This window comes from Spea bombifrons, chromosome 4 (assembly GCF_027358695.1).
Source record: "Spea bombifrons isolate aSpeBom1 chromosome 4, aSpeBom1.2.pri, whole genome shotgun sequence".
Classification (NCBI taxonomy): domain Eukaryota; kingdom Metazoa; phylum Chordata; class Amphibia; order Anura; family Pelobatidae; genus Spea; species Spea bombifrons.
The window spans coordinates 110,503,811-110,528,279 of NC_071090.1; the positions used below are offsets into that span (position 1 = coordinate 110,503,811).

The following is a 24,469-nucleotide window of genomic DNA, read 5'->3' on the forward strand; positions in this document are numbered from 1 at the left end:
TTTGAAAGATTTTTAAGGGATAATGTGCAAGGATATATTGTCTCCCACCTTATCAGTAGTAGACGTGAACACGGCTCAATGAAGGACTGATCGCGGTTAAGAACTGCTGGGAGAGCTCATGGCTTCAGAGCACTCGCCAGCGATTCCCTGGTGGTCTAGTGGCTAGGATTCGGCGCTCTCACCGCCGCGGCCTGGGTTCGATTCCCGGTCAGGGAAGGTTTTTAATAAAGCACAACAAAGATGAGGAGAAATGTTTACATAAAGAGGAGCAGAGAAGTTGGTCCGAATGGCCCCGCAAGCTTTTATAACAATTTGAGAAGGCTGCACATCTGGTTCCAGGCTTGGGACAGGAAGTTGAAAAGAGCATCACAAGAGTGGTGTTTGCACTGTTGTCAGAGTGCAAGTTATGACACCGTGACAGGAAGCACAATTGGAAGCTCAGTCTGGGAGAAAACAAGAGTCCTTCAGTCCAGTCCCCCAAATTGCAGATTGATATTTTAGTGCACGTTAGGGTCCGTTTTGCCTGGACTCCAAACGTATTTGCTGCATGCGTTCTTTGGTTATTGGACTTTGAAAATGAGACCTGCGCCTCCTTGACGTGCTCACCTTGAAGCGTCTATTGAAAACCAGGAAGTCTTAGTATGCAAACGTCTTGCACATGCTCAGTAGCACTCCCAGTAGAAGTCAACCAGGCAAATCAAGCAGGTGCCAAAGAGGTGATTTTCCAGAGGAACGTCCAATTTTTGGGGCTCTTTTCAAAAGACATTCCAAAAGTAGTGTTTGCTTGGTTGTTTTTTTTTCTAATTGACTGTTTTAGCCCAGAGCGATCAGTCGATCTCGTATGTCGGGCAACAAACTAGAGTCATAATGAGGGCTCTCTGAACCTAGTTTGCAGCCACCAAAACCAGCCAGTGCTGCTACCACATGCCCCAGTGGCCTAATGGATAAGGCACTGGCCTCCTAAGCCAGGGATTGTGGGTTCGAGTCCCATCTGGGGTGCTCTCAATCGAGCAAGTGACCGTTTCGGCCCAGTGTAACGCCATTGGCAAGACATCTGACGGTAGGCGAGGTTTTTTTTTACGCCAGGAATCAATTCCACTCGAAATCCATGTCCCAAAACCACCCCTTTAAGCATGGCTGTACAAGCTTGCATGGGAATCACAAAGCTTTCCACACGCCTATTTTGAAAGAAAAAACAGACAATTGGCTTGTGGACTGAAAAGGCTTCAAGCGAACTTTGGTCAAGCTACCTTTCTTAATGTGCAAGAAGCCTTTTCATCAATTTTCGCTGTGCCACAGAGGAGCGTTAAGGTTGCAAGTGAGAAAACAAGAAAACCGAGTGTAAGCTGACACCAGCATGAAGCTCCAGTGGCGCAATCGGTTAGCGCGTGGAACTTATAAGGCAGTATTTGTTGAGCAATGCTGAGGTTGTGAGTTCAAGCCTCACCTGGAGCACTTCCCTTTAAGCTTTCAAGTTTTATTTGAAAGATTTTTTTAAGGGATAATGTGCAGGAATATATTTTCTCCAATATTTTCATTAGTAGACGTTAACACGGCTTAATGAAGCACTGACCGCGGTTAAGAACTGCTGGGAGAGTTCATGGTTCCTAAACCAACCGACAGCGATTCCCTGGTGGTCTAGTGGCTAGGATTCGGCGCTCTCACCGCCGCGGCCCGGGTTCGATTCCCGGTCAGGGAACGTTTTTAATAAAGTACAGCAAAGATGAGGAGAAATGTTTACATGGAGAGGAGCAGAGAAGATGGTCCGAATGGTCCCGCGAGCTTTTCTAACAAGTTGAAAAGTCTGCGCATCTGATTTCAAGTTTTAATCCTGAGAGATTAATATTGGAACAAGGAATTTTACAATCTTCAAGGAGTCTCTCTCATTTGGCATGGTGCCAAAAGTTTGGCAAAAAGCATAAATGGTGCTAATCTTTAAAACGAGACCAAAATCCCCGCCACTGGATGAAAGACTTAGTGAGCCTCAACATCTGTGGTGTGGAAGTTATTTGAAAGATTTTTAAGGGATAATGTGCAAGGATATATTGTCTCCCACCTTATCAGTAGTAGACGTGAACACGGCTCAATGAAGGACTGATCGCGGTTAAGAACTGCTGGGAGAGCTCATGGCTTCAGAGCACTCGCCAGCAATTCCCTGGTGGTCTAGTGGCTAGGATTCGGCGCTCTCACCGCCGCGGCCCGGGTTCGATTCCCGGTCAGGGAAGGTTTTTAATAAAGCACAACAAAGATGAGGAGAAATGTTTACATAAAGAGGAGCAGAGAAGTTGGTCCGAATGGCCACGCAAGCTTTTATAACAATTTGAGAAGGCTGCACATCTGGTTCCAGGCTTGGGACAGGAAGTTGAAAAGAGCATCACAAGAGTGGTGTTTGCACTGTTGTCAGAGTGCAAGTTATGACACCGTGACAGGAAGCACAATTGGAAGCTCAGTCTGGGAGAAAACAAGAGTCCTTCAGTCCAGTCCCCCAAATTGCAGATTGATATTTTAGTGCACGTTAGGGTCCGTTTTGCCTGGACTCCAAACGTATTTGCTGCATGCGTTCTTTGGTTATTGGACTTTGAAAATGAGACCTGCGCCTCCTTGACGTGCTCACCTTGAAGCGTCTATTGAAAACCAGGAAGTCTTAGTATGCAAACGTCTTGCACATGCTCAGTAGCACTCCCAGTAGAAGTCAACCAGGCAAATCAAGCAGGTGCCAAAGAGGTGATTTTCCAGAGGAACGTCCAATTTTTGGGGCTCTTTTCAAAAGACATTCCAAAAGTAGTGTTTGCTTGGTTGTTTTTTTTTCTAATTGACTGTTTTAGCCCAGAGCGATCAGTCGATCTCGTATGTCGGGCAACAAACTAGAGTCATAATGAGGGCTCTCTGAACCTAGTTTGCAGCCACCAAAACCAGCCAGTGCTGCTACCACATGCCCCAGTGGCCTAATGGATAAGGCACTGGCCTCCTAAGCCAGGGTTTGTGGGTTCAAGTCCCATCTGGGGTGCTCTCAATCGAGCAAGTGACCGTTTCGGCCCAGTGTAACGCCATTGGCAAGACATCTGCCGGTAGGCAAGGTTTTTTTTTACGCCAGGAATCAATTCCACTCGAAATCCATGTCCCAAAACCACCCCTTTAAGCATGGCTCTACAAGCTTGCATGGGAATCACAAAGCTTTCCACACGCCTATTTTGAAAGAAAAAACAGACAATTGTCTTGTGGACTGAAAAGGCTTCAAGCGAACTTTGGTCAAGCTACCTTTCTTAATGTGCAAGAAGCCTTTTCATCAATTTTCGCTGTGCCACAGAGGAGCGTTAAGGTTGCAAGTGAGAAAACAAGAAAACCGAGTGTAAGCTAACACCAGCACGAAGCTCCAGTGGCGCAATCGGTTAGCGCGCGGTACTTATAAGGCAGTATTTGTTGAGCAATGCCGAGGTTGTGAGTTCAAGCCTCACCTGGAGCACTTCCCTTTAAGCTTTCAAGTTTTATTTGAAAGATTTTTTTAAGGGATAATGTGCAGGAATATATTTTCTCCAATATTTTCATTAGTAGACGTTAACACGGCTTAATGAAGCACTGACCGCGGTTAAGAACTGCTGGGAGAGTTCATGGTTCCTAAACCAACCGACAGCGATTCCCTGGTGGTCTAGTGGCTAGGATTCGGCGCTCTCACCGCCGCGGCCCGGGTTCGATTCCCGGTCAGGGAACGTTTTTAATAAAGTACAGCAAAGATGAGGAGAAATGTTTACATGGAGAGGAGCAGAGAAGTTGGTCCGAATGGTCCCGCGAGCTTTTCTAACAAGTTGAAAAGTCTGCGCATCTGATTTCAAGTTTTAATCCTGAGAGATTAATATTGGAACAAGGAATTTTACAATCTTCAAGGAGTCTCTCTCATTTGGCATGGTGCCAAAAGTTTGGCAAAAAGCATAAATGGTGCTAATCTTTAAAACGAGACCAAAATCCCCGCCACTGGATGAAAGACTTAGTGAGCCTCAACATCTGTGGTGTGGAAGTTATTTGAAAGATTTTTAAGGGATAATGTGCAAGGATATATTGTCTCCCACCTTATCAGTAGTAGACGTGAACACGGCTCAATGAAGGACTGATCGCGGTTAAGAACTGCTGGGAGAGCTCATGGCTTCAGAGCACTCGCCAGCGATTCCCTGGTGGTCTAGTGGCTAGGATTCGGCGCTCTCACCGCCGCGGCCCGGGTTCGATTCCCGGTCAGGGAAGGTTTTTAATAAAGCACAACAAAGATGAGGAGAAATGTTTACATAAAGAGGAGCAGAGAAGTTGGTCCGAATGGCCCCGCAAGCTTTTATAACAATTTGAGAAGGCTGCACATCTGGTTCCAGGCTTGGGACAGGAAGTTGAAAAGAGCATCACAAGAGTGGTGTTTGCACTGTTGTCAGAGTGCAAGTTATGACACCGTGACAGGAAGCACAATTGGAAGCTCAGTCTGGGAGAAAACAAGAGTCCTTCAGTCCAGTCCCCCAAATTGCAGATTGATATTTTAGTGCACGTTAGGGTCCGTTTTGCCTGGACTCCAAACGTATTTGCTGCATGCGTTCTTTGGTTATTGGACTTTGAAAATGAGACCTGCGCCTCCTTGACGTGCTCACCTTGAAGCGTCTATTGAAAACCAGGAAGTCTTAGTATGCAAACGTCTTGCACATGCTCAGTAGCACTCCCAGTAGAAGTCAACCAGGCAAATCAAGCAGGTGCCAAAGAGGTGATTTTCCAGAGGAACGTCCAATTTTTGGGGCTCTTTTCAAAAGACATTCCAAAAGTAGTGTTTGCTTGGTTGTTTTTTTTTCTAATTGACTGTTTTAGCCCAGAGCGATCAGTCGATCTCGTATGTCGGGCAACAAACTAGAGTCATAATGAGGGCTCTCTGAACCTAGTTTGCAGCCACCAAAACCAGCCAGTGCTGCTACCACATGCCCCAGTGGCCTAATGGATAAGGCACTGGCCTCCTAAGCCAGGGATTGTGGGTTCAAGTCCCATCTGGGGTGCTCTCAATCGAGCAAGTGACCGTTTCGGCCCAGTGTAACGCCATTGGCAAGACATCTGCCGGTAGGCAAGGTTTTTTTTTAAGCCAGGAATCAATTCCACTCGAAATCCATGTCCCAAAACCACCCCTTTAAGCATGGCTCTACAAGCTTGCATGGGAATCACAAAGCTTTCCACACGCCTATTTTGAAAGAAAAAACAGACAATTGGCTTGTGGACTGAAAAGGCTTCAAGCGAACTTTGGTCAAGCTACCTTTCTTAATGTGCAAGAAGCCTTTTCATCAATTTTCGCTGTGCCACAGAGGAGCGTTAAGGTTGCAAGTGAGAAAACAAGAAAACCGAGTGTAAGCTGACACCAGCACGAAGCTCCAGTGGCGCAATCGGTTAGCGCGCGGTACTTATAAGGCAGTATTTGTTGAGCAATGCCGAGGTTGTGAGTTCAAGCCTCACCTGGAGCTCTTCCCTTTAAGCTTTCAAGTTTTATTTGAAAGATTTTTTTAAGGGATAATGTGCAGGAATATATTTTCTCCAATATTTTCATTAGTAGACGTTAACACGGCTTAATGAAGCACTGACCGCGGTTAAGAACTGCTGGGAGAGTTCATGGTTCCTAAACCAACCGACAGCAATTCCCTGGTGGTCTAGTGGCTAGGATTCGGCGCTCTCACCGCCGCGGCCCGGGTTCGATTCCCGGTCAGGGAACGCTTTTAATAAAGTACAGCAAAGATGAGGAGAAATGTTTACATGGAGAGGAGCAGAGAAGTTGGTCCGAATGGTCCCGCGAGCTTTTCTAACAAGTTGAAAAGTCTGCGCATCTGATTTCAAGTTTTAATCCTGAGAGATTAATATTGGAACAAGGAATTTTACAATCTTCAAGGAGTCTCTCTCATTTGGCATGGTGCCAAAAGTTTGGCAAAAAGCATAAATGGTGCTAATCTTTAAAACGAGACCAAAATCCCCGCCACTGGATGAAAGACTTAGTGAGCCTCAACATCTGTGGTGTGGAAGTTATTTGAAAGATTTTTAAGGGATAATGTGCAAGGATATATTGTCTCCCACCTTATCAGTAGTAGACGTGAACACGGCTCAATGAAGGACTGATCGCGGTTAAGAACTGCTGGGAGAGCTCATGGCTTCAGAGCACTCGCCAGCGATTCCCTGGTGGTCTAGTGGCTAGGATTCGGCGCTCTCACCGCCGCGGCCCGGGTTCGATTCCCGGTCAGGGAAGGTTTTTAATAAAGCACAACAAAGATGAGGAGAAATGTTTACATAAAGAGGAGCAGAGAAGTTGGTCCGAATGGCCCCGCAAGCTTTTATAACAATTTGAGAAGGCTGCACATCTGGTTCCAGGCTTGGGACAGGAAGTTGAAAAGAGCATCACAAGAGTGGTGTTTGCACTGTTGTCAGAGTGCAAGTTATGACACCGTGACAGGAAGCACAATTGGAAGCTCAGTCTGGGAGAAAACAAGAGTCCTTCAGTCCAGTCCCCCAAATTGCAGATTGATATTTTAGTGCACGTTAGGGTCCGTTTTGCCTGGACTCCAAACGTATTTGCTGCATGCGTTCTTTGGTTATTGGACTTTGAAAATGAGACCTGCGCCTCCTTGACGTGCTCACCTTGAAGCGTCTATTGAAAACCAGGAAGTCTTAGTATGCAAACGTCTTGCACATGCTCAGTAGCACTCCCAGTAGAAGTCAACCAGGCAAATCAAGCAGGTGCCAAAGAGGTGATTTTCCAGAGGAACGTCCAATTTTTGGGGCTCTTTTCAAAAGACATTCCAAAAGTAGTGTTTGCTTGGTTGTTTTTTTTTCTAATTGACTGTTTTAGCCCAGAGCGATCAGTCGATCTCGTATGTCGGGCAACAAACTAGAGTCATAATGAGGGCTCTCTGAACCTAGTTTGCAGCCACCAAAACCAGCCAGTGCTGCTACCACATGCCCCAGTGGCCTAATGGATAAGGCACTGGCCTCCTAAGCCAGGGATTGTGGGTTCAAGTCCCATCTGGGGTGCTCTCAATCGAGCAAGTGACCGTTTCGGCCCAGTGTAACGCCATTGGCAAGACATCTGCCGGTAGGCAAGGTTTTTTTTTAAGCCAGGAATCAATTCCACTCGAAATCCATGTCCCAAAACCACCCCTTTAAGCATGGCTCTACAAGCTTGCATGGGAATCACAAAGCTTTCCACACGCCTATTTTGAAAGAAAAAACAGACAATTGGCTTGTGGACTGAAAAGGCTTCAAGCGAACTTTGGTCAAGCTACCTTTCTTAATGTGCAAGAAGCCTTTTCATCAATTTTCGCTGTGCCACAGAGGAGCGTTAAGGTTGCAAGTGAGAAAACAAGAAAACCGAGTGTAAGCTGACACCAGCACGAAGCTCCAGTGGCGCAATCGGTTAGCGCGCGGTACTTATAAGGCAGTATTTGTTGAGCAATGCCGAGGTTGTGAGTTCAAGCCTCACCTGGAGCTCTTCCCTTTAAGCTTTCAAGTTTTATTTGAAAGATTTTTTTAAGGGATAATGTGCAGGAATATATTTTCTCCAATATTTTCATTAGTAGACGTTAACACGGCTTAATGAAGCACTGACCGCGGTTAAGAACTGCTGGGAGAGTTCATGGTTCCTAAACCAACCGACAGCGATTCCCTGGTGGTCTAGTGGCTAGGATTCGGCGCTCTCACCGCCGCGGCCCGGGTTCGATTCCCGGTCAGGGAACGCTTTTAATAAAGTACAGCAAAGATGAGGAGAAATGTTTACATGGAGAGGAGCAGAGAAGTTGGTCCGAATGGTCCCGCGAGCTTTTCTAACAAGTTGAAAAGTCTGCGCATCTGATTTCAAGTTTTAATCCTGAGAGATTAATATTGGAACAAGGAATTTTACAATCTTCAAGGAGTCTCTCTCATTTGGCATGGTGCCAAAAGTTTGGCAAAAAGCATAAATGGTGCTAATCTTTAAAACGAGACCAAAATCCCCGCCACTGGATGAAAGACTTAGTGAGCCTCAACATCTGTGGTGTGGAAGTTATTTGAAAGATTTTTAAGGGATAATGTGCAAGGATATATTGTCTCCCACCTTATCAGTAGTAGACGTGAACACGGCTCAATGAAGGACTGATCGCGGTTAAGAACTGCTGGGAGAGCTCATGGCTTCAGAGCACTCGCCAGCGATTCCCTGGTGGTCTAGTGGCTAGGATTCGGCGCTCTCACCGCCGCGGCCCGGGTTCGATTCCCGGTCAGGGAAGGTTTTTAATAAAGCACAACAAAGATGAGGAGAAATGTTTACATAAAGAGGAGCAGAGAAGTTGGTCCGAATGGCCCCGCAAGCTTTTATAACAATTTGAGAAGGCTGCACATCTGGTTCCAGGCTTGGGACAGGAAGTTGAAAAGAGCATCACAAGAGTGGTGTTTGCACTGTTGTCAGAGTGCAAGTTATGACACCGTGACAGGAAGCACAATTGGAAGCTCAGTCTGGGAGAAAACAAGAGTCCTTCAGTCCAGTCCCCCAAATTGCAGATTGATATTTTAGTGCACGTTAGGGTCCGTTTTGCCTGGACTCCAAACGTATTTGCTGCATGCGTTCTTTGGTTATTGGACTTTGAAAATGAGACCTGCGCCTCCTTGACGTGCTCACCTTGAAGCGTCTATTGAAAACCAGGAAGTCTTAGTATGCAAACGTCTTGCACATGCTCAGTAGCACTCCCAGTAGAAGTCAACCAGGCAAATCAAGCAGGTGCCAAAGAGGTGATTTTCCAGAGGAACGTCCAATTTTTGGGGCTCTTTTCAAAAGACATTCCAAAAGTAGTGTTTGCTTGGTTGTTTTTTTTTCTAATTGACTGTTTTAGCCCAGAGCGATCAGTCGATCTCGTATGTCGGGCAACAAACTAGAGTCATAATGAGGGCTCTCTGAACCTAGTTTGCAGCCACCAAAACCAGCCAGTGCTGCTACCCCATGCCCCAGTGGCCTAATGGATAAGGCACTGGCCTCCTAAGCCAGGGATTGTGGGTTCAAGTCCCATCTGGGGTGCTCTCAATCGAGCAAGTGACCGTTTCGGCCCAGTGTAACGCCATTGGCAAGACATCTGCCGGTAGGCAAGGTTTTTTTTTAAGCCAGGAATCAATTCCACTCGAAATCCATGTCCCAAAACCACCCCTTTAAGCATGGCTCTACAAGCTTGCATGGGAATCACAAAGCTTTCCACACGCCTATTTTGAAAGAAAAAACAGACAATTGGCTTGTGGACTGAAAAGGCTTCAAGCGAACTTTGGTCAAGCTACCTTTCTTAATGTGCAAGAAGCCTTTTCATCAATTTTCGCTGTGCCACAGAGGAGCGTTAAGGTTGCAAGTGAGAAAACAAGAAAACCGAGTGTAAGCTGACACCAGCACAAAGCTCCAGTGGCGCAATCGGTTAGCGCGCGGTACTTATAAGGCAGTATTTGTTGAGCAATGCCGAGGTTGTGAGTTCAAGCCTCACCTGGAGCACTTCCCTTTAAGCTTTCAAGTTTTATTTGAAAGATTTTTTTAAGGGATAATGTGCAGGAATATATTTTCTCCAATATTTTCATTAGTAGACGTTAACACGGCTTAATGAAGCACTGACCGCGGTTAAGAACTGCTGGGAGAGTTCATGGTTCCAAACCAACCAACAGCGATTCCCTGGTGGTCTAGTGGCTAGGATTCGGCGCTCTCACCGCCGCGGCCCGGGTTCGATTCCCGGTCAGGGAACGCTTTTAATAAAGTACAGCAAAGATGAGGAAAAATGTTTACATGGAGAGGAGCAGAGAAGTTGGTCCGAATGGTCCCGCGAGCTTTTCTAACAAGTTGAAAAGTCTGCGCATCTGATTTCAAGTTTTAATCCTGAGAGATTAATATTGGAACAAGGAATTTTACAATCTTCAAGGAGTCTCTCTCATTTGGCATGGTGCCAAAAGTTTGGCAAAAAGCATAAATGGTGCTAATCTTTAAAACGAGACCAAAATCCCCGCCACTGGATGAAAGACTTAGTGAGCCTCAACATCTGTGGTGTGGAAGTTATTTGAAAGATTTTTAAGGGATAATGTGCAAGGATATATTGTCTCCCACCTTATCAGTAGTAGACGTGAACACGGCTCAATGAAGGACTGATCGTGGTTAAGAACTGCTGGGAGAGCTCATGACTTCAGAGCACTCGCCAATGATTCCCTGGTGGTCTAGTGGCTAGGATTCGGCGCTCTCACCGCCGCGGCCCGGGTTCGATTCCCGGTCAGGGAACGTTTTTAATAAAGTACAGCAAAGATGAGGAGAAATGTTTACATGGAGAGGAGCAGAGAAGTTGGTCCGAATGGTCCCGCGAGCTTTTCTAACAAGTTGAAAAGTCTGCGCATCTGATTTCAAGTTTTAATCCTGAGAGATTAATATTGGAACAAGGAATTTTACAATCTTCAAGGAGTCTCTCTCATTTGGCATGGTGCCAAAAGTTTGGCAAAAAGCATAAATGGTGCTAATCTTTAAAACGAGACCAAAATCCCCGCCACTGGATGAAAGACTTAGTGAGCCTCAACATCTGTGGTGTGGAAGTTATTTGAAAGATTTTTAAGGGATAATGTGCAAGGATATATTGTCTCCCACCTTATCAGTAGTAGACGTGAACACGGCTCAATGAAGGACTGATCGCGGTTAAGAACTGCTGGGAGAGCTCATGGCTTCAGAGCACTCGCCAGGGATTCCCTGGTGGTCTAGTGGCTAGGATTCGGCGCTCTCACCGCCGCGGCCCGGGTTCGATTCCCGGTCAGGGAAGGTTTTTAATAAAGCACAACAAAGATGAGGAGAAATGTTTACATAAAGAGGAGCAGAGAAGTTGGTCCGAATGGCCCCGCAAGCTTTTATAACAATTTGAGAAGGCTGCACATCTGGTTCCAGGCTTGGGACAGGAAGTTGAAAAGAGCATCACAAGAGTGGTGTTTGCACTGTTGTCAGAGTGCAAGTTATGACACCGTGACAGGAAGCACAATTGGAAGCTCAGTCTGGGAGAAAACAAGAGTCCTTCAGTCCAGTCCCCCAAATTGCAGATTGATATTTTAGTGCACGTTAGGGTCCGTTTTGCCTGGACTCCAAACGTATTTGCTGCATGCGTTCTTTGGTTATTGGACTTTGAAAATGAGACCTGCGCCTCCTTGACGTGCTCACCTTGAAGCGTCTATTGAAAACCAGGAAGTCTTAGTATGCAAACGTCTTGCACATACTCAGTAGCACTCCCAGTAGAAGTCAACCAGGCAAATCAAGCAGGTGCCAAAGAGGTGATTTTCCAGAGGAACGTCCAATTTTTGGGGCTCTTTTCAAAAGACATTCCAAAAGTAGTGTTTGCTTGGTTGTTTTTTTTTCTAATTGACTGTTTTAGCCCAGAGCGATCAGTCGATCTCGTATGTCGGGCAACAAACTAGAGTCATAATGAGGGCTCTCTGAACCTAGTTTGCAGCCACCAAAACCAGCCAGTGCTGCTACCACATGCCCCAGTGGCCTAATGGATAAGGCACTGGCATCCTAAGCCAGGGATTGTGGGTTCGAGTCCCATCTGGGGTGCTCTCAATCGAGCAAGTGACCGTTTCGGCCCAGTGTAACGCCATTGGCAAGACATCTGCCGGTAGGCAAGGTTTTTTTTTACGCCAGGAATCAATTCCACTCGAAATCCATGTCCCAAAACCACCCCTTTAAGCATGGCTCTACAAGCTTGCATGGGAATCACAAAGCTTTCCACACGCCTATTTTGAAAGAAAAAACAGACAATTGGCTTGTGGACTGAAAAGGCTTCAAGCGAACTTTGGTCAAGCTACCTTTCTTAATGTGCAAGAAGCCTTTTCATCAATTTTCGCTGTGCCACAGAGGAGCGTTAAGGTTGCAAGTGAGAAAACAAGAAAACCGAGTGTAAGCTGACACCAGCACGAAGCTCCAGTGGCGCAATCGGTTAGCGCGCGGTACTTATAAGGCAGTATTTGTTGAGCAATGCCGAGGTTGTGAGTTCAAGCCTCACCTGGAGCACTTCCCTTTAAGCTTTCAAGTTTTATTTGAAAGATTTTTTTAAGGGATAATGTGCAGGAATATATTTTCTCCAATATTTTCATTAGTAGACGTTAACACGGCTTAATGAAGCACTGACCGCGGTTAAGAACTGCTGGGAGAGTTCATGGTTCCTAAACCAACCGACAGCGATTCCCTGGTGGTCTAGTGGTTAGGATTCGGCGCTCTCGCCGCGGCCCGGGTTCGATTCCCGGTCAGGGAACGTTTTTAATAAAGTACAGCAAAGATGAGGAGAAATGTTTACATGGAGAGGAGCAGAGAAGTTGGTCCGAATGGTCCCGCGAGCTTTTCTAACAAGTTGAAAAGTCTGCGCATCTGATTTCAAGTTTTAATCCTGAGAGATTAATATTGGAACAAGGAATTTTACAATCTTCAAGGAGTCTCTCTCATTTGGCATGGTGCCAAAAGTTTGGCAAAAAGCATAAATGGTGCTAATCTTTAAAACGAGACCAAAATCCCCGCCACTGGATGAAAGACTTAGTGAGCCTCAACATCTGTGGTGTGGAAGTTATTTGAAAGATTTTTAAGGGATAATGTGCAAGGATATATTGTCTCCCACCTTATCAGTAGTAGACGTGAACACGGCTCAATGAAGGACTGATCGCGGTTAAGAACTGCTGGGAGAGCTCATGGCTTCAGAGCACTCGCCAGCGATTCCCTGGTGGTCTAGTGGCTAGGATTCGGCGCTCTCACCGCCGCGGCCCGGGTTCGATTCCCGGTCAGGGAAGGTTTTTAATAAAGCACAACAAAGATGAGGAGAAATGTTTACATAAAGAGGAGCAGAGAAGTTGGTCCGAATGGCCCCGCAAGCTTTTATAACAATTTGAGAAGGCTGCACATCTGGTTCCAGGCTTGGGACAGGAAGTTGAAAAGAGCATCACAAGAGTGGTGTTTGCACTGTTGTCAGAGTGCAAGTTATGACACCGTGACAGGAAGCACAATTGGAAGCTCAGTCTGGGAGAAAACAAGAGTCCTTCAGTCCAGTCCCCCAAATTGCAGATTGATATTTTAGTGCACGTTAGGGTCCGTTTTGCCTGGACTCCAAACGTATTTGCTGCATGCGTTCTTTGGTTATTGGACTTTGAAAATGAGACCTGCGCCTCCTTGACGTGCTCACCTTGAAGCGTCTATTGAAAACCAGGAAGTCTTAGTATGCAAACGTCTTGCACATACTCAGTAGCACTCCCAGTAGAAGTCAACCAGGCAAATCAAGCAGGTGCCAAAGAGGTGATTTTCCAGAGGAACGTCCAATTTTTGGGGCTCTTTTCAAAAGACATTCCAAAAGTAGTGTTTGCTTGGTTGTTTTTTTTTCTAATTGACTGTTTTAGCCCAGAGCGATCAGTCGATCTCGTATGTCGGGCAACAAACTAGAGTCATAATGAGGGCTCTCTGAACCTAGTTTGCAGCCACCAAAACCAGCCAGTGCTGCTACCACATGCCCCAGTGGCCTAATGGATAAGGCACTGGCATCCTAAGCCAGGGATTGTGGGTTCGAGTCCCATCTGGGGTGCTCTCAATCGAGCAAGTGACCGTTTCGGCCCAGTGTAACGCCATTGGCAAGACATCTGCCGGTAGGCAAGGTTTTTTTTTACGCCAGGAATCAATTCCACTCGAAATCCATGTCCCAAAACCACCCCTTTAAGCATGGCTCTACAAGCTTGCATGGGAATCACAAAGCTTTCCACACGCCTATTTTGAAAGAAAAAACAGACAATTGGCTTGTGGACTGAAAAGGCTTCAAGCGAACTTTGGTCAAGCTACCTTTCTTAATGTGCAAGAAGCCTTTTCATCAATTTTCGCTGTGCCACAGAGGAGCGTTAAGGTTGCAAGTGAGAAAACAAGAAAACCGAGTGTAAGCTGACACCAGCACGAAGCTCCAGTGGCGCAATCGGTTAGCGCGCGGTACTTATAAGGCAGTATTTGTTGAGCAATGCCGAGGTTGTGAGTTCAAGCCTCACCTGGAGCACTTCCCTTTAAGCTTTCAAGTTTTATTTGAAAGATTTTTTTAAGGGATAATGTGCAGGAATATATTTTCTCCAATATTTTCATTAGTAGACGTTAACACGGCTTAATGAAGCACTGACCGCGGTTAAGAACTGCTGGGAGAGTTCATGGTTCCTAAACCAACCGACAGCGATTCCCTGGTGGTCTAGTGGTTAGGATTCGGCGCTCTCGCCGCGGCCCGGGTTCGATTCCCGGTCAGGGAACGTTTTTAATAAAGTACAGCAAAGATGAGGAGAAATGTTTACATGGAGAGGAGCAGAGAAGTTGGTCCGAATGGTCCCGCGAGCTTTTCTAACAAGTTGAAAAGTCTGCGCATCTGATTTCAAGTTTTAATCCTGAGAGATTAATATTGGAACAAGGAATTTTACAATCTTCAAGGAGTCTCTCTCATTTGGCATGGTGCCAAAAGTTTGGCAAAAAGCATAAATGGTGCTAATCTTTAAAACGAGACCAAAATCCCCGCCACTGGATGAAAGACTTAGTGAGCCTCAACATCTGTGGTGTGGAAGTTATTTGAAAGATTTTTAAGGGATAATGTGCAAGGATATATTGTCTCCCACCTTATCAGTAGTAGACGTGAACACGGCTCAATGAAGGACTGATCGCGGTTAAGAACTGCTGGGAGAGCTCATGGCTTCAGAGCACTCGCCAGCGATTCCCTGGGGGTCTAGTGGCCAGGATTCTGCGCTCTCACCGCCGCGCCCCGGGTTCGATTCCCGGTCAGGGAAGGTTTTTAATAAAGCACAACAAAGATGAGGAGAAATGTTTACATAAAGAGGAGCAGAGAAGTTGGTCCGAATGGCCCCGCAAGCTTTTATAACAATTTGAGAAGGCTGCACATCTGGTTCCAGGCTTGGGACAGGAAGTTGAAAAGAGCATCACAAGAGTGGTGTTTGCACTGTTGTCAGAGTGCAAGTTATGACACCGTGACAGGAAGCACAATTGGAAGCTCAGTCTGGGAGAAAACAAGAGTCCTTCAGTCCAGTCCCCCAAATTGCAGATTGATATTTTAGTGCACGTTAGGGTCCGTTTTGCCTGGACTCCAAACGTATTTGCTGCATGCGTTCTTTGGTTATTGGACTTTGAAAATGAGACCTGCGCCTCCTTGACGTGCTCACCTTGAAGCGTCTATTGAAAACCAGGAAGTCTTAGTATGCAAACGTCTTGCACATGCTCAGTAGCACTCCCAGTAGAAGTCAACCAGGCAAATCAAGCAGGTGCCAAAGAGGTGATTTTCCAGAGGAACGTCCAATTTTTGGGGCTCTTTTCAAAAGACATTCCAAAAGTAGTGTTTGCTTGGTTGTTTTTTTTTCTAATTGACTGTTTTAGCCCAGAGCGATCAGTCGATCTCGTATGTCGGGCAACAAACTAGAGTCATAATGAGGGCTCTCTGAACCTAGTTTGCAGCCACCAAAACCAGCCAGTGCTGCCACCACATGCCCCAGTGGCCTAATGGATAAGGCACTGGCCTCCTAAGCCAGGGATTGTGGGTTCGAGTCCCATCTGGGGTGCTCTCAATCGAGCAAGTGACCGTTTCAGCCCAGTGTAACGCCATTGGTAAGACATCTGCCGGTAGGCAAGGTTTTTTTTTACGCCAGGAATCAATTCCACTCGAAATCCATGTCCCAAAACCACCCCTTTAAGCATGGCTCTACAAGCTTGCATGGGAATCACAAAGCTTTCCACACGCCTATTTTGAAAGAAAAAACAGACAATTGGCTTGTGGACTGAAAAGGCTTCAAGCGAACTTTGGTCAAGCTACCTTTCTTAATGTGCAAGAAGCCTTTTCATCAATTTTCGCTGTGCCACAGAGGAGCGTTAAGGTTGCAAGTGAGAAAACAAGAAAACCGAGTGTAAGCTGACACCAGCACGAAGCTCCAGTGGCGCAATCGGTTAGCGCGCGGTACTTATAAGGCAGTATTTGTTGAGCAATGCCGAGGTTGTGAGTTCAAGCCTCACCTGGAGCACTTCCCTTTAAGCTTTCAAGTTTTATTTGAAAGATTTTTTAAGGGATAATGTGCAGGAATATATTTTCTCCAATATTTTCATTAGTAGACGTTAACACGGCTTAATGAAGCACTGACCGCGGTTAAGAACTGCTGGGAGAGTTCATGGTTCCTAAACCAACCGACAGCGATTCCCTGGTGGTCTAGTGGCTAGGATTCGGCGCTCTCACCGCCGCGGCCCGGGTTCGATTCCCGGTCAGGGAACGTTTTTAATAAAGTACAGCAAAGATGAGGAGAAATGTTTACATGGAGAGGAGCAGAGAAGTTGGTCCGAATGGTCCCGCGAGCTTTTCTAACAAGTTGAAAAGTCTGCGCATCTGATTTCAAGTTTTAATCCTGAGAGATTAATATTGGAACAAGGAATTTTACAATCTTCAAGGAGTCTCTCTCATTTGGCATGGTGCCAAAAGTTTGGCAAAAAGCATAAATGGTGCTAATCTTTAAAACGAGACCAAAATCCCCGCCACTGGATGAAAGACTTAGTGAGCCTCAACATCTGTGGTGTGGAAGTTATTTGAAAGATTTTTAAGGGATAATGTGCAAGGATATATTGTCTCCCACCTTATCAGTAGTAGACGTGAACACGGCTCAATGAAGGACTGATCGCGGTTAAGAACTGCTGGGAGAGCTCATGGCTTCAGAGCACTCGCCAGCGATTCCCTGGTGGTCTAGTGGCTAGGATTCGGCGCTCTCACCGCCGCGGCCCGGGTTCGATTCCCGGTCAGGGAAGGTTTTTAATAAAGCACAACAAAGATGAGGAGAAATGTTTACATAAAGAGGAGCAGAGAAGTTGGTCCGAATGGCCCCGCAAGCTTTTATAACAATTTGAGAAGGCTGCACATCTGGTTCCAGGCTTGGGACAGGAAGTTGAAAAGAGCATCACAAGAGTGGTGTTTGCACTGTTGTCAGAGTGCAAGTTATGACACCGTGACAGGAAGCACAATTGGAAGCTCAGTCTGGGAGAAAACAAGAGTCCTTCAGTCCAGTCCCCCAAATTGCAGATTGATATTTTAGTGCACGTTAGGGTCCGTTTTGCCTGGACTCCAAACGTATTTGCTGCATGCGTTCTTTGGTTATTGGACTTTGAAAATGAGACCTGCGCCTCCTTGACGTGCTCACCTTGAAGCGTCTATTGAAAACCAGGAAGTCTTAGTATGCAAACGTCTTGCACATGCTCAGTAGCACTCCCAGTAGAAGTCAACCAGGCAAATCAAGCAGGTGCCAAAGAGGTGATTTTCCAGAGGAACGTCCAATTTTTGGGGCTCTTTTCAAAAGACATTCCAAAAGTAGTGTTTGCTTGGTTGTTTTTTTTTCTAATTGACTGTTTTAGCCCAGAGCGATCAGTCGATCTCGTATGTCGGGCAACAAACTAGAGTCATAATGAGGGCTCTCTGAACCTAGTTTGCAGCCACCAAAACCAGCCAGTGCTGCTACCACATGCCCCAGTGGCCTAATGGATAAGGCACTGGCCTCCTAAGCCAGGGATTGTGGGTTCAAGTCCCATCTGGGGTGCTCTCCATCGAGCAAGTGACCGTTTCGGCCCAGTGTAACGCCATTGGCAAGACATCTGCCGGTAGGCAAGGTTTTTTTTTAAGCCAGGAATCAATTCCACTCGAAATCCATGTCCCAAAACCACCCCTTTAAGCATGGCTCTACAAGCTTGCATGGGAATCACAAAGCTTTCCACACGCCTATTTTGAAAGAAAAAACAGACAATTGGCTTGTGGACTGAAAAGGCTTCAAGCGAACTTTGGTCAAGCTACCTTTCTTAATGTGCAAGAAGCCTTTTCATCAATTTTCGCTGTGCCACAGAGGAGCGTTAAGGTTGCAAGTGAGAAAACAAGAAAACCGAGTGTAAGCTGACACCAGCACAAAGCTCCAGTGGCGCAATCGGTTAGCGCGCGGTACTTATAAGGCAGTATTTGTTGAGCAATGCCGAGGTTGTGAGTTCAATCCTCACCTGGAGCACTTCCCTTTAAGCTTTCAAGTTTTATTTGAAAGATTTTTTTAAGGGATAATGTGCAGGAATATATTTTCTCCAATATTTTCATTAGTAGACGTTAACACGGCTTAATGAAGCACTGACCGCGGTTAAGAACTGCTGGGAGAGTTCATGGTTCCTAAACCAACCGACAGCGATTCCCTGGTGGTCTAGTGGCTAGGATTCGGCGCTCTCACCGCCGCGGCCCGGGTTCGATTCCCGGTCAGGGAACGTTTTTAATAAAGTACAGCAAAGATGAGGAGAAATGTTTACATGGAGAGGAGCAGAGAAGTTGGTCCGAATGGTCCCGCGAGCTTTTCTAACAAGTTGAAAAGTCTGCGCATCTGATTTCAAGTTTTAATCCTGAGAGATTAATATTGGAACAAGGAATTTTACAATCTTCAAGGAGTCTCTCTCATTTGGCATGGTGCCAAAAGTTTGGCAAAAAGCATAAATGGTGCTAATCTTTAAAACGAGACCAAAATCCCCGCCACTGGATGAAAGACTTAGTGAGCCTCAACATCTGTGGTGTGGAAGTTATTTGAAAGATTTTTAAGGGATAATGTGCAAGGATATATTGTCTCCCACCTTATCAGTAGTAGACGTGAACACGGCTCAATGAAGGACTGATCGCGGTTAAGAACTGCTGGGAGAGCTCATGGCTTCAGAGCACTCGCCAGCGATTCCCTGGTGGTCTAGTGGCTAGGATTCGGCGCTCTCACCGCCGCGGCCTGGGTTCGATTCCCGGTCAGGGAAGGTTTTTAATAAAGCACAACAAAGATGAGGAGAAATGTTTACATAAAGAGGAGCAGAGAAGTTGGTCCGAATGGCCCCGCAAGCTTTTATAACAATTTGAGAAGGCTGCACATCTGGTTCCAGGCTTGGGACAGGAAGTTGAAAAGAGCATCACAAGAGTGGTGTTTGCACTGTTGTCAGAGTGCAAGTTATGACACCGTGACAGGAAGCACAATTGGAAGCTCAGTCTGGGAGAAAACAAGAGTCCTTCAGTCCAGTCCCCCAAATTGCAGATTGATATTTTAGTGCACGTTAGGGTCCGTTTTGCCTGGACTCCAAACGTATTTGCTGCATGCGTTCTTTGGTTATTGGACTTTGAAAATGAGACCTGCGCCTCCTTGACGTGCTCACCTTGAAGCGTCTATTGAAAACCAGGAAGTCTTAGTATGCAAACGTCTTGCACATGCTCAGTAGCACTCCCAGTAGAAGTCAACCAGGCAAATCAAGCAGGTGCCAAAGAGGTGATTTTCCAGAGGAACGTCCAATTTTTGGGGCTCTTTTCAAAAGACATTCCAAAAGTAGTGTTTGCTTGGTTGTTTTTTTTTCTAATTGACTGTTTTAGCCCAGAGCGATCAGTCGATCTCGTATGTCGGGCAACAAACTAGAGTCATAATGAGGGCTCTCTGAACCTAGTTTGCAGCCACCAAAACCAGCCAGTGCTGCTACCACATGCCCCAGTGGCCTAATGGATAAGGCACTGGCCTCCTAAGCCAGGGATTGTGGGTTCAAGTCCCATCTGGGGTGCTCTCAATCGAGCAAGTGACCGTTTCGGCCCAGTGTAACGCCATTGGCAAGACATCTGCCGGTAGGCAAGGTTTTTTTTTAAGCCAGGAATCAATTCCACTCGAAATCCATGTCCCAAAACCACCCCTTTAAGCATGGCTCTACAAGCTTGCATGGGAATCACAAAGCTTTCCACACGCCTATTTTGAAAGAAAAAACAGACAATTGGCTTGTGGACTGAAAAGGCTTCAAGCGAACTTTGGTCAAGCTACCTTTCTTAATGTGCAAGAAGCCTTTTCATCAATTTTCGCTGTGCCACAGAGGAGCGTTAAGGTTGCAAGTGAGAAAACAAGAAAACCGAGTGTAAGCTGACACCAGCACAAAGCTCCAGTGGCGCAATCGGTTAGCCCGCGGTACTTATAAGGCAGTATTTGTTGAGCAATGCCGAGGTTGTGAGTTCAAGCCTCACCTGGAGCACTTCCCTTTAAGCTTTCAAGTTTTATTTGAAAGATTTTTTTAAGGGATAATGTGCAGGAATATATTTTCTCCAATATTTTCATTAGTAGACGTTAACACGGCTTAATGAAGCACTGACCGCGGTTAAGAACTGCTGGGAGAGTTCATGGTTCCAAACCAACCAACAGCGATTCCCTGGTGGTCTAGTGGCTAGTATTCGGCGCTCTCACCGCCGCGGCCCGGGTTCGATTCCCGGTCAGGGAACGCTTTTAATAAAGTACAGCAAAGATGAGGAGAAATGTTTACATGGAGAGGAGCAGAGAAGATGGTCCGAATGGTCCCGCGAGCTTTTCTAACAAGTTGAAAAGTCTGCGCATCTGATTTCAAGTTTTAATCCTGAGAGATTAATATTGGAACAAGGAATTTTACAATCTTCAAGGAGTCTCTCTCATTTGGCATGGTGCCAAAAGTTTGGCAAAAAGCATAAATGGTGCTAATCTTTAAAACGAGACCAAAATCCCCGCCACTGGATGAAAGACTTAGTGAGCCTCAACATCTGTGGTGTGGAAGTTATTTGAAAGATTTTTAAGGGATAATGTGCAAGGATATATTGTCTCCCACCTTATCAGTAGTAGACGTGAACACGGCTCAATGAAGGACTGATCGTGGTTAAGAACTGCTGGGAGAGCTCATGACTTCAGAGCACTCGCCAATGATTCCCTGGTGGTCTAGTGGCTAGGATTCGGCGCTCTCACCGCCGCGGCCCGGGTTCGATTCCCGGTCAGGGAACGTTTTTAATAAAGTACAGCAAAGATGAGGAGAAATGTTTACATGGAGAGGAGCAGAGAAGTTGGTCCGAATGGTCCCGCGAGCTTTTCTAACAAGTTGAAAAGTCTGCGCATCTGATTTCAAGTTTTAATCCTGAGAGATTAATATTGGAACAAGGAATTTTACAATCTTCAAGGAGTCTCTCTCATTTGGCATGGTGCCAAAAGTTTGGCAAAAAGCATAAATGGTGCTAATCTTTAAAACGAGACCAAAATCCCCGCCACTGGATGAAAGACTTAGTGAGCCTCAACATCTGTGGTGTGGAAGTTATTTGAAAGATTTTTAAGGGATAATGTGCAAGGATATATTGTCTCCCACCTTATCAGTAGTAGACGTGAACACGGCTCAATGAAGGACTGATCGCGGTTAAGAACTGCTGGGAGAGCTCATGGCTTCAGAGCACTCGCCAGCGATTCCCTGGTGGTCTAGTGGCTAGGATTCGGCGCTCTCACCGCCGCGGCCCGGGTTCGATTCCCGGTCAGGGAAGGTTTTTAATAAAGCACAACAAAGATGAGGAGAAATGTTTACATAAAGAGGAGCAGAGAAGTTGGTCCGAATGGCCCCGCAAGCTTTTATAACAATTTGAGAAGGCTGCACATCTGGTTCCAGGCTTGGGACAGGAAGTTGAAAAGAGCATCACAAGAGTGGTGTTTGCACTGTTGTCAGAGTGCAAGTTATGACACCGTGACAGGAAGCACAATTGGAAGCTCAGTCTGGGAGAAAACAAGAGTCCTTCAGTCCAGTCCCCCAAATTGCAGATTGATATTTTAGTGCACGTTAGGGTCCGTTTTGCCTGGACTCCAAACGTATTTGCTGCATGCGTTCTTTGGTTATTGGACTTTGAAAATGAGACCTGCGCCTCCTTGACGTGCTCACCTTGAAGCGTCTATTGAAAACCAGGAAGTCTTAGTATGCAAACGTCTTGCACATGCTCAGTAGCACTCCCAGTAGAAGTCAACCAGGCAAATCAAGCAGGTGCCAAAGAGGTGATTTTCCAGAGGAACGTCCAATTTTTTGGGCTCTTTTCAAAAGACATTCCAAAAGTAGTGTTTGCTTGGTTGTTTTTTTTCCTAATTGACTGTTTTAGCCCAGAGCGATCAGTCGATCTCGTATGTCGGGCAACAAACTAGAGTCATAATGAGGGCTCTCTGAACCTAGTTTGCAGCCACCAAAACCAGCCAGTGCTGCTACCACATGCCCCAGTGGCCTAATGGATAAGGCACTGGCCTCCTAAGCCAGGGATTGTGGGTTCGAGTCCCATCTGGGGTGCTCTCAATCGAGCAAGTGACCGTTTCGGCCCAGTGTAACACCATTGGCAAGACATCTGCCGGTAGGCAAGGTTTTTTTTTACGCCAGGAATCAATTCCACTCGAAATCCATGTCCCAAAACCACCCCTTTAAGCATGGCTCTACAAGCTTGCATGGGAATCACAAAGCTTTCCACACGCCTATTTTGAAAGAAAAAACAGACAATTGGCTTGTGGACTGAAAAGGCTTCAAGCGAACTTTGGTCAAGCTACCTTTCTTAATGTGCAAGAAGCCTTTTCATCAATTTTCGCTGTGCCACAGAGGAGCGTTAAGGTTGCAAGTGAGAAAACAAGAAAACCGAGTGTAAGCTGACACCAGCACGAAGCTCCAGTGGCGCAATCGGTTAGCGCGCGGTACTTTTAAGGCAGTATTTGTTGAGCGATGCCGAGGTTGTGAGTTCAAGCCTCACCTGGAGCACTTCCCTTTAAGCTTTCAAGTTTTATTTGAAAGATTTTTTTAAGGGATAATGTGCAGGAATATATTTTCTCCAATATTTTCATTAGTAGACGTTAACACGGCTTAATGAAGCACTGACCGCGGTTAAGAACTGCTGGGAGAGTTCATGGTTCCTAAACCAACCGACAGCGATTCCCTGGTGGTCTAGTGGCTAGGATTCGGCGCTCTCACCGCCGCGGCCCGGGTTCGATTCCCGGTCAGGGAACGTTTTTAATAAAGTACAGCAAAGATGAGGAGAAATGTTTACATGGAGAGGAGCAGAGAAGTTGGTCCGAATGGTCCCGCGAGCTTTTCTAACAAGTTGAAAAGTCTGCGCATCTGATTTCAAGTTTTAATCCTGAGAGATTAATATTGGAACAAGGAATTTTACAATCTTCAAGGAGTCTCTCTCATTTGGCATGGTGCCAAAAGTTTGGCAAAAAGCATAAATGGTGCTAATCTTTAAAACGAGACCAAAATCCCCGCCACTGGATGAAAGACTTAGTGAGCCTCAACATCTGTGGTGTGGAAGTTATTTGAAAGATTTTTAAGGGATAATGTGCAAGGATATATTGTCTCCCACCTTATCAGTAGTAGACGTGAACACGGCTCAATGAAGGACTGATCGCGGTTAAGAACTGCTGGGAGAGCTCATGGCTTCAGAGCACTCGCCAGCGATTCCCTGGTGGTCTAGTGGCTAGGATTCGGCGCTCTCACCGCCGCGGCCCGGGTTCGATTCCCGGTCAGGGAAGGTTTTTAATAAAGCACAACAAAGATGAGGAGAAATGTTTACATAAAGAGGAGCAGAGAAGTTGGTCCGAATGGCCCCGCAAGCTTTTATAACAATTTGAGAAGGCTGCACATCTGGTTCCAGGCTTGGGACAGGAAGTTGAAAAGAGCATCACAAGAGTGGTGTTTGCACTGTTGTCAGAGTGCAAGTTATGACACCGTGACAGGAAGCACAATTGGAAGCTCAGTCTGGGAGAAAACAAGAGTCCTTCAGTCCAGTCCCCCAAATTGCAGATTGATATTTTAGTGCACGTTAGGGTCCGTTTTGCCTGGACTCCAAACGTATTTGCTGCATGCGTTCTTTGGTTATTGGACATTGAAAATGAGACCTGCGCCTCCTTGACGTGCTCACCTTGAAGCGTCTATTGAAAACCAGGAAGTCTTAGTATGCAAACGTCTTGCACATGCTCAGTAGCACTCCCAGTAGAAGTCAACCAGGCAAATCAAGCAGGTGCCAAAGAGGTGATTTTCCAGAGGAACGTCCAATTTTTGGGGCTCTTTTCAAAAGACATTCCAAAAGTAGTGTTTGCTTGGTTGTTTTTTTTTCTAATTGACTGTTTTAGCCCAGAGCGATCAGTCGATCTCGTATGTCGGGCAACAAACTAGAGTCATAATGAGGGCTCTCTGAACCTAGTTTGCAGCCACCAAAACCAGCCAGTGCTGCTACCACATGCCCCAGTGGCCTAATGGATAAGGCACTGGCCTCCTAAGCCAGGGTTTGTGGGTTCAAGTCCCATCTGGGGTGCTCTCAATCGAGCAAGTGACCGTTTCGGCCCAGTGTAACGCCATTGGCAAGACATCTGCCGGTAGGCAAGGTTTTTTTTTACGCCAGGAATCAATTCCACTCGAAATCCATGTCCCAAAACCACCCCTTTAAGCATGGCTCTACAAGCTTGCATGGGAATCACAAAGCTTTCCACACGCCTATTTTGAAAGAAAAAACAGACAATTGGCTTGTGGACTGAAAAGGCTTCAAGCGAACTTTGGTCAAGCTACCTTTCTTAATGTGCAAGAAGCCTTTTCATCAATTTTCGCTGTGCCACAGAGGAGCGTTAAGGTTGCAAGTGAGAAAACAAGAAAACCGAG

General features: G+C 46.1%; 41 non-coding genes across 41 annotated transcripts; all 41 read left to right on the forward strand.

Moving 5' to 3' along the window:
* Nucleotides 1-926: 926 nt before the first annotated feature.
* Nucleotides 927-999, forward strand: TRNAR-CCU (transfer RNA arginine (anticodon CCU)). Its single transcript has one exon. It is a non-coding gene; the product is annotated as a tRNA-Arg (tRNA).
* A 363-nt stretch (nucleotides 1,000-1,362) lies between these two features.
* On the forward strand, nucleotides 1,363-1,455 carry TRNAI-UAU (transfer RNA isoleucine (anticodon UAU)). Its single transcript is given in 2 exon segments — nucleotides 1,363-1,400; nucleotides 1,420-1,455. It is a non-coding gene; the product is annotated as a tRNA-Ile (tRNA).
* A 172-nt stretch (nucleotides 1,456-1,627) lies between these two features.
* On the forward strand, nucleotides 1,628-1,699 carry TRNAE-CUC (transfer RNA glutamic acid (anticodon CUC)). The gene has a single exon. It is a non-coding gene; the product is annotated as a tRNA-Glu (tRNA).
* Nucleotides 1,700-2,152: 453 nt separating this feature from the next.
* On the forward strand, nucleotides 2,153-2,224 carry TRNAE-CUC (transfer RNA glutamic acid (anticodon CUC)). The gene has a single exon. It is a non-coding gene; the product is annotated as a tRNA-Glu (tRNA).
* A 710-nt stretch (nucleotides 2,225-2,934) lies between these two features.
* Nucleotides 2,935-3,007, forward strand: TRNAR-CCU (transfer RNA arginine (anticodon CCU)). Its single transcript has one exon. It is a non-coding gene; the product is annotated as a tRNA-Arg (tRNA).
* A 363-nt stretch (nucleotides 3,008-3,370) lies between these two features.
* TRNAI-UAU (transfer RNA isoleucine (anticodon UAU)) lies at nucleotides 3,371-3,463 on the forward strand. Its single transcript is given in 2 exon segments — nucleotides 3,371-3,408; nucleotides 3,428-3,463. It is a non-coding gene; the product is annotated as a tRNA-Ile (tRNA).
* Nucleotides 3,464-3,635: 172 nt separating this feature from the next.
* Nucleotides 3,636-3,707, forward strand: TRNAE-CUC (transfer RNA glutamic acid (anticodon CUC)). The gene has a single exon. It is a non-coding gene; the product is annotated as a tRNA-Glu (tRNA).
* Nucleotides 3,708-4,160: 453 nt separating this feature from the next.
* Nucleotides 4,161-4,232, forward strand: TRNAE-CUC (transfer RNA glutamic acid (anticodon CUC)). The gene has a single exon. It is a non-coding gene; the product is annotated as a tRNA-Glu (tRNA).
* Nucleotides 4,233-4,942: 710 nt separating this feature from the next.
* TRNAR-CCU (transfer RNA arginine (anticodon CCU)) lies at nucleotides 4,943-5,015 on the forward strand. The gene has a single exon. It is a non-coding gene; the product is annotated as a tRNA-Arg (tRNA).
* Nucleotides 5,016-5,378: 363 nt separating this feature from the next.
* Nucleotides 5,379-5,471, forward strand: TRNAI-UAU (transfer RNA isoleucine (anticodon UAU)). The gene is given in 2 exon segments: nucleotides 5,379-5,416; nucleotides 5,436-5,471. It is a non-coding gene; the product is annotated as a tRNA-Ile (tRNA).
* Nucleotides 5,472-5,643: 172 nt separating this feature from the next.
* TRNAE-CUC (transfer RNA glutamic acid (anticodon CUC)) lies at nucleotides 5,644-5,715 on the forward strand. Its single transcript has one exon. It is a non-coding gene; the product is annotated as a tRNA-Glu (tRNA).
* Nucleotides 5,716-6,168: 453 nt separating this feature from the next.
* Nucleotides 6,169-6,240, forward strand: TRNAE-CUC (transfer RNA glutamic acid (anticodon CUC)). The gene has a single exon. It is a non-coding gene; the product is annotated as a tRNA-Glu (tRNA).
* A 710-nt stretch (nucleotides 6,241-6,950) lies between these two features.
* On the forward strand, nucleotides 6,951-7,023 carry TRNAR-CCU (transfer RNA arginine (anticodon CCU)). The gene has a single exon. It is a non-coding gene; the product is annotated as a tRNA-Arg (tRNA).
* A 363-nt stretch (nucleotides 7,024-7,386) lies between these two features.
* TRNAI-UAU (transfer RNA isoleucine (anticodon UAU)) lies at nucleotides 7,387-7,479 on the forward strand. Its single transcript is given in 2 exon segments — nucleotides 7,387-7,424; nucleotides 7,444-7,479. It is a non-coding gene; the product is annotated as a tRNA-Ile (tRNA).
* A 172-nt stretch (nucleotides 7,480-7,651) lies between these two features.
* Nucleotides 7,652-7,723, forward strand: TRNAE-CUC (transfer RNA glutamic acid (anticodon CUC)). The gene has a single exon. It is a non-coding gene; the product is annotated as a tRNA-Glu (tRNA).
* A 453-nt stretch (nucleotides 7,724-8,176) lies between these two features.
* Nucleotides 8,177-8,248, forward strand: TRNAE-CUC (transfer RNA glutamic acid (anticodon CUC)). Its single transcript has one exon. It is a non-coding gene; the product is annotated as a tRNA-Glu (tRNA).
* A 710-nt stretch (nucleotides 8,249-8,958) lies between these two features.
* On the forward strand, nucleotides 8,959-9,031 carry TRNAR-CCU (transfer RNA arginine (anticodon CCU)). Its single transcript has one exon. It is a non-coding gene; the product is annotated as a tRNA-Arg (tRNA).
* A 363-nt stretch (nucleotides 9,032-9,394) lies between these two features.
* TRNAI-UAU (transfer RNA isoleucine (anticodon UAU)) lies at nucleotides 9,395-9,487 on the forward strand. Its single transcript is given in 2 exon segments — nucleotides 9,395-9,432; nucleotides 9,452-9,487. It is a non-coding gene; the product is annotated as a tRNA-Ile (tRNA).
* A 171-nt stretch (nucleotides 9,488-9,658) lies between these two features.
* On the forward strand, nucleotides 9,659-9,730 carry TRNAE-CUC (transfer RNA glutamic acid (anticodon CUC)). The gene has a single exon. It is a non-coding gene; the product is annotated as a tRNA-Glu (tRNA).
* A 453-nt stretch (nucleotides 9,731-10,183) lies between these two features.
* TRNAE-CUC (transfer RNA glutamic acid (anticodon CUC)) lies at nucleotides 10,184-10,255 on the forward strand. Its single transcript has one exon. It is a non-coding gene; the product is annotated as a tRNA-Glu (tRNA).
* Nucleotides 10,256-10,708: 453 nt separating this feature from the next.
* Nucleotides 10,709-10,780, forward strand: TRNAE-CUC (transfer RNA glutamic acid (anticodon CUC)). The gene has a single exon. It is a non-coding gene; the product is annotated as a tRNA-Glu (tRNA).
* Nucleotides 10,781-11,490: 710 nt separating this feature from the next.
* Nucleotides 11,491-11,563, forward strand: TRNAR-CCU (transfer RNA arginine (anticodon CCU)). The gene has a single exon. It is a non-coding gene; the product is annotated as a tRNA-Arg (tRNA).
* Nucleotides 11,564-11,926: 363 nt separating this feature from the next.
* TRNAI-UAU (transfer RNA isoleucine (anticodon UAU)) lies at nucleotides 11,927-12,019 on the forward strand. The gene is given in 2 exon segments: nucleotides 11,927-11,964; nucleotides 11,984-12,019. It is a non-coding gene; the product is annotated as a tRNA-Ile (tRNA).
* A 694-nt stretch (nucleotides 12,020-12,713) lies between these two features.
* On the forward strand, nucleotides 12,714-12,785 carry TRNAE-CUC (transfer RNA glutamic acid (anticodon CUC)). The gene has a single exon. It is a non-coding gene; the product is annotated as a tRNA-Glu (tRNA).
* A 710-nt stretch (nucleotides 12,786-13,495) lies between these two features.
* On the forward strand, nucleotides 13,496-13,568 carry TRNAR-CCU (transfer RNA arginine (anticodon CCU)). Its single transcript has one exon. It is a non-coding gene; the product is annotated as a tRNA-Arg (tRNA).
* Nucleotides 13,569-13,931: 363 nt separating this feature from the next.
* Nucleotides 13,932-14,024, forward strand: TRNAI-UAU (transfer RNA isoleucine (anticodon UAU)). The gene is given in 2 exon segments: nucleotides 13,932-13,969; nucleotides 13,989-14,024. It is a non-coding gene; the product is annotated as a tRNA-Ile (tRNA).
* Nucleotides 14,025-15,500: 1,476 nt separating this feature from the next.
* Nucleotides 15,501-15,573, forward strand: TRNAR-CCU (transfer RNA arginine (anticodon CCU)). The gene has a single exon. It is a non-coding gene; the product is annotated as a tRNA-Arg (tRNA).
* Nucleotides 15,574-15,936: 363 nt separating this feature from the next.
* On the forward strand, nucleotides 15,937-16,029 carry TRNAI-UAU (transfer RNA isoleucine (anticodon UAU)). Its single transcript is given in 2 exon segments — nucleotides 15,937-15,974; nucleotides 15,994-16,029. It is a non-coding gene; the product is annotated as a tRNA-Ile (tRNA).
* A 171-nt stretch (nucleotides 16,030-16,200) lies between these two features.
* Nucleotides 16,201-16,272, forward strand: TRNAE-CUC (transfer RNA glutamic acid (anticodon CUC)). The gene has a single exon. It is a non-coding gene; the product is annotated as a tRNA-Glu (tRNA).
* A 453-nt stretch (nucleotides 16,273-16,725) lies between these two features.
* Nucleotides 16,726-16,797, forward strand: TRNAE-CUC (transfer RNA glutamic acid (anticodon CUC)). Its single transcript has one exon. It is a non-coding gene; the product is annotated as a tRNA-Glu (tRNA).
* A 710-nt stretch (nucleotides 16,798-17,507) lies between these two features.
* TRNAR-CCU (transfer RNA arginine (anticodon CCU)) lies at nucleotides 17,508-17,580 on the forward strand. The gene has a single exon. It is a non-coding gene; the product is annotated as a tRNA-Arg (tRNA).
* Nucleotides 17,581-17,943: 363 nt separating this feature from the next.
* Nucleotides 17,944-18,036, forward strand: TRNAI-UAU (transfer RNA isoleucine (anticodon UAU)). Its single transcript is given in 2 exon segments — nucleotides 17,944-17,981; nucleotides 18,001-18,036. It is a non-coding gene; the product is annotated as a tRNA-Ile (tRNA).
* Nucleotides 18,037-18,208: 172 nt separating this feature from the next.
* On the forward strand, nucleotides 18,209-18,280 carry TRNAE-CUC (transfer RNA glutamic acid (anticodon CUC)). Its single transcript has one exon. It is a non-coding gene; the product is annotated as a tRNA-Glu (tRNA).
* A 1,235-nt stretch (nucleotides 18,281-19,515) lies between these two features.
* Nucleotides 19,516-19,588, forward strand: TRNAR-CCU (transfer RNA arginine (anticodon CCU)). Its single transcript has one exon. It is a non-coding gene; the product is annotated as a tRNA-Arg (tRNA).
* A 363-nt stretch (nucleotides 19,589-19,951) lies between these two features.
* On the forward strand, nucleotides 19,952-20,044 carry TRNAI-UAU (transfer RNA isoleucine (anticodon UAU)). The gene is given in 2 exon segments: nucleotides 19,952-19,989; nucleotides 20,009-20,044. It is a non-coding gene; the product is annotated as a tRNA-Ile (tRNA).
* Nucleotides 20,045-20,740: 696 nt separating this feature from the next.
* TRNAE-CUC (transfer RNA glutamic acid (anticodon CUC)) lies at nucleotides 20,741-20,812 on the forward strand. Its single transcript has one exon. It is a non-coding gene; the product is annotated as a tRNA-Glu (tRNA).
* A 453-nt stretch (nucleotides 20,813-21,265) lies between these two features.
* On the forward strand, nucleotides 21,266-21,337 carry TRNAE-CUC (transfer RNA glutamic acid (anticodon CUC)). The gene has a single exon. It is a non-coding gene; the product is annotated as a tRNA-Glu (tRNA).
* Nucleotides 21,338-22,047: 710 nt separating this feature from the next.
* TRNAR-CCU (transfer RNA arginine (anticodon CCU)) lies at nucleotides 22,048-22,120 on the forward strand. The gene has a single exon. It is a non-coding gene; the product is annotated as a tRNA-Arg (tRNA).
* A 628-nt stretch (nucleotides 22,121-22,748) lies between these two features.
* On the forward strand, nucleotides 22,749-22,820 carry TRNAE-CUC (transfer RNA glutamic acid (anticodon CUC)). Its single transcript has one exon. It is a non-coding gene; the product is annotated as a tRNA-Glu (tRNA).
* A 453-nt stretch (nucleotides 22,821-23,273) lies between these two features.
* On the forward strand, nucleotides 23,274-23,345 carry TRNAE-CUC (transfer RNA glutamic acid (anticodon CUC)). The gene has a single exon. It is a non-coding gene; the product is annotated as a tRNA-Glu (tRNA).
* Nucleotides 23,346-24,055: 710 nt separating this feature from the next.
* Nucleotides 24,056-24,128, forward strand: TRNAR-CCU (transfer RNA arginine (anticodon CCU)). The gene has a single exon. It is a non-coding gene; the product is annotated as a tRNA-Arg (tRNA).
* The last annotated feature ends 341 nt before the right edge of the window (nucleotides 24,129-24,469 follow it).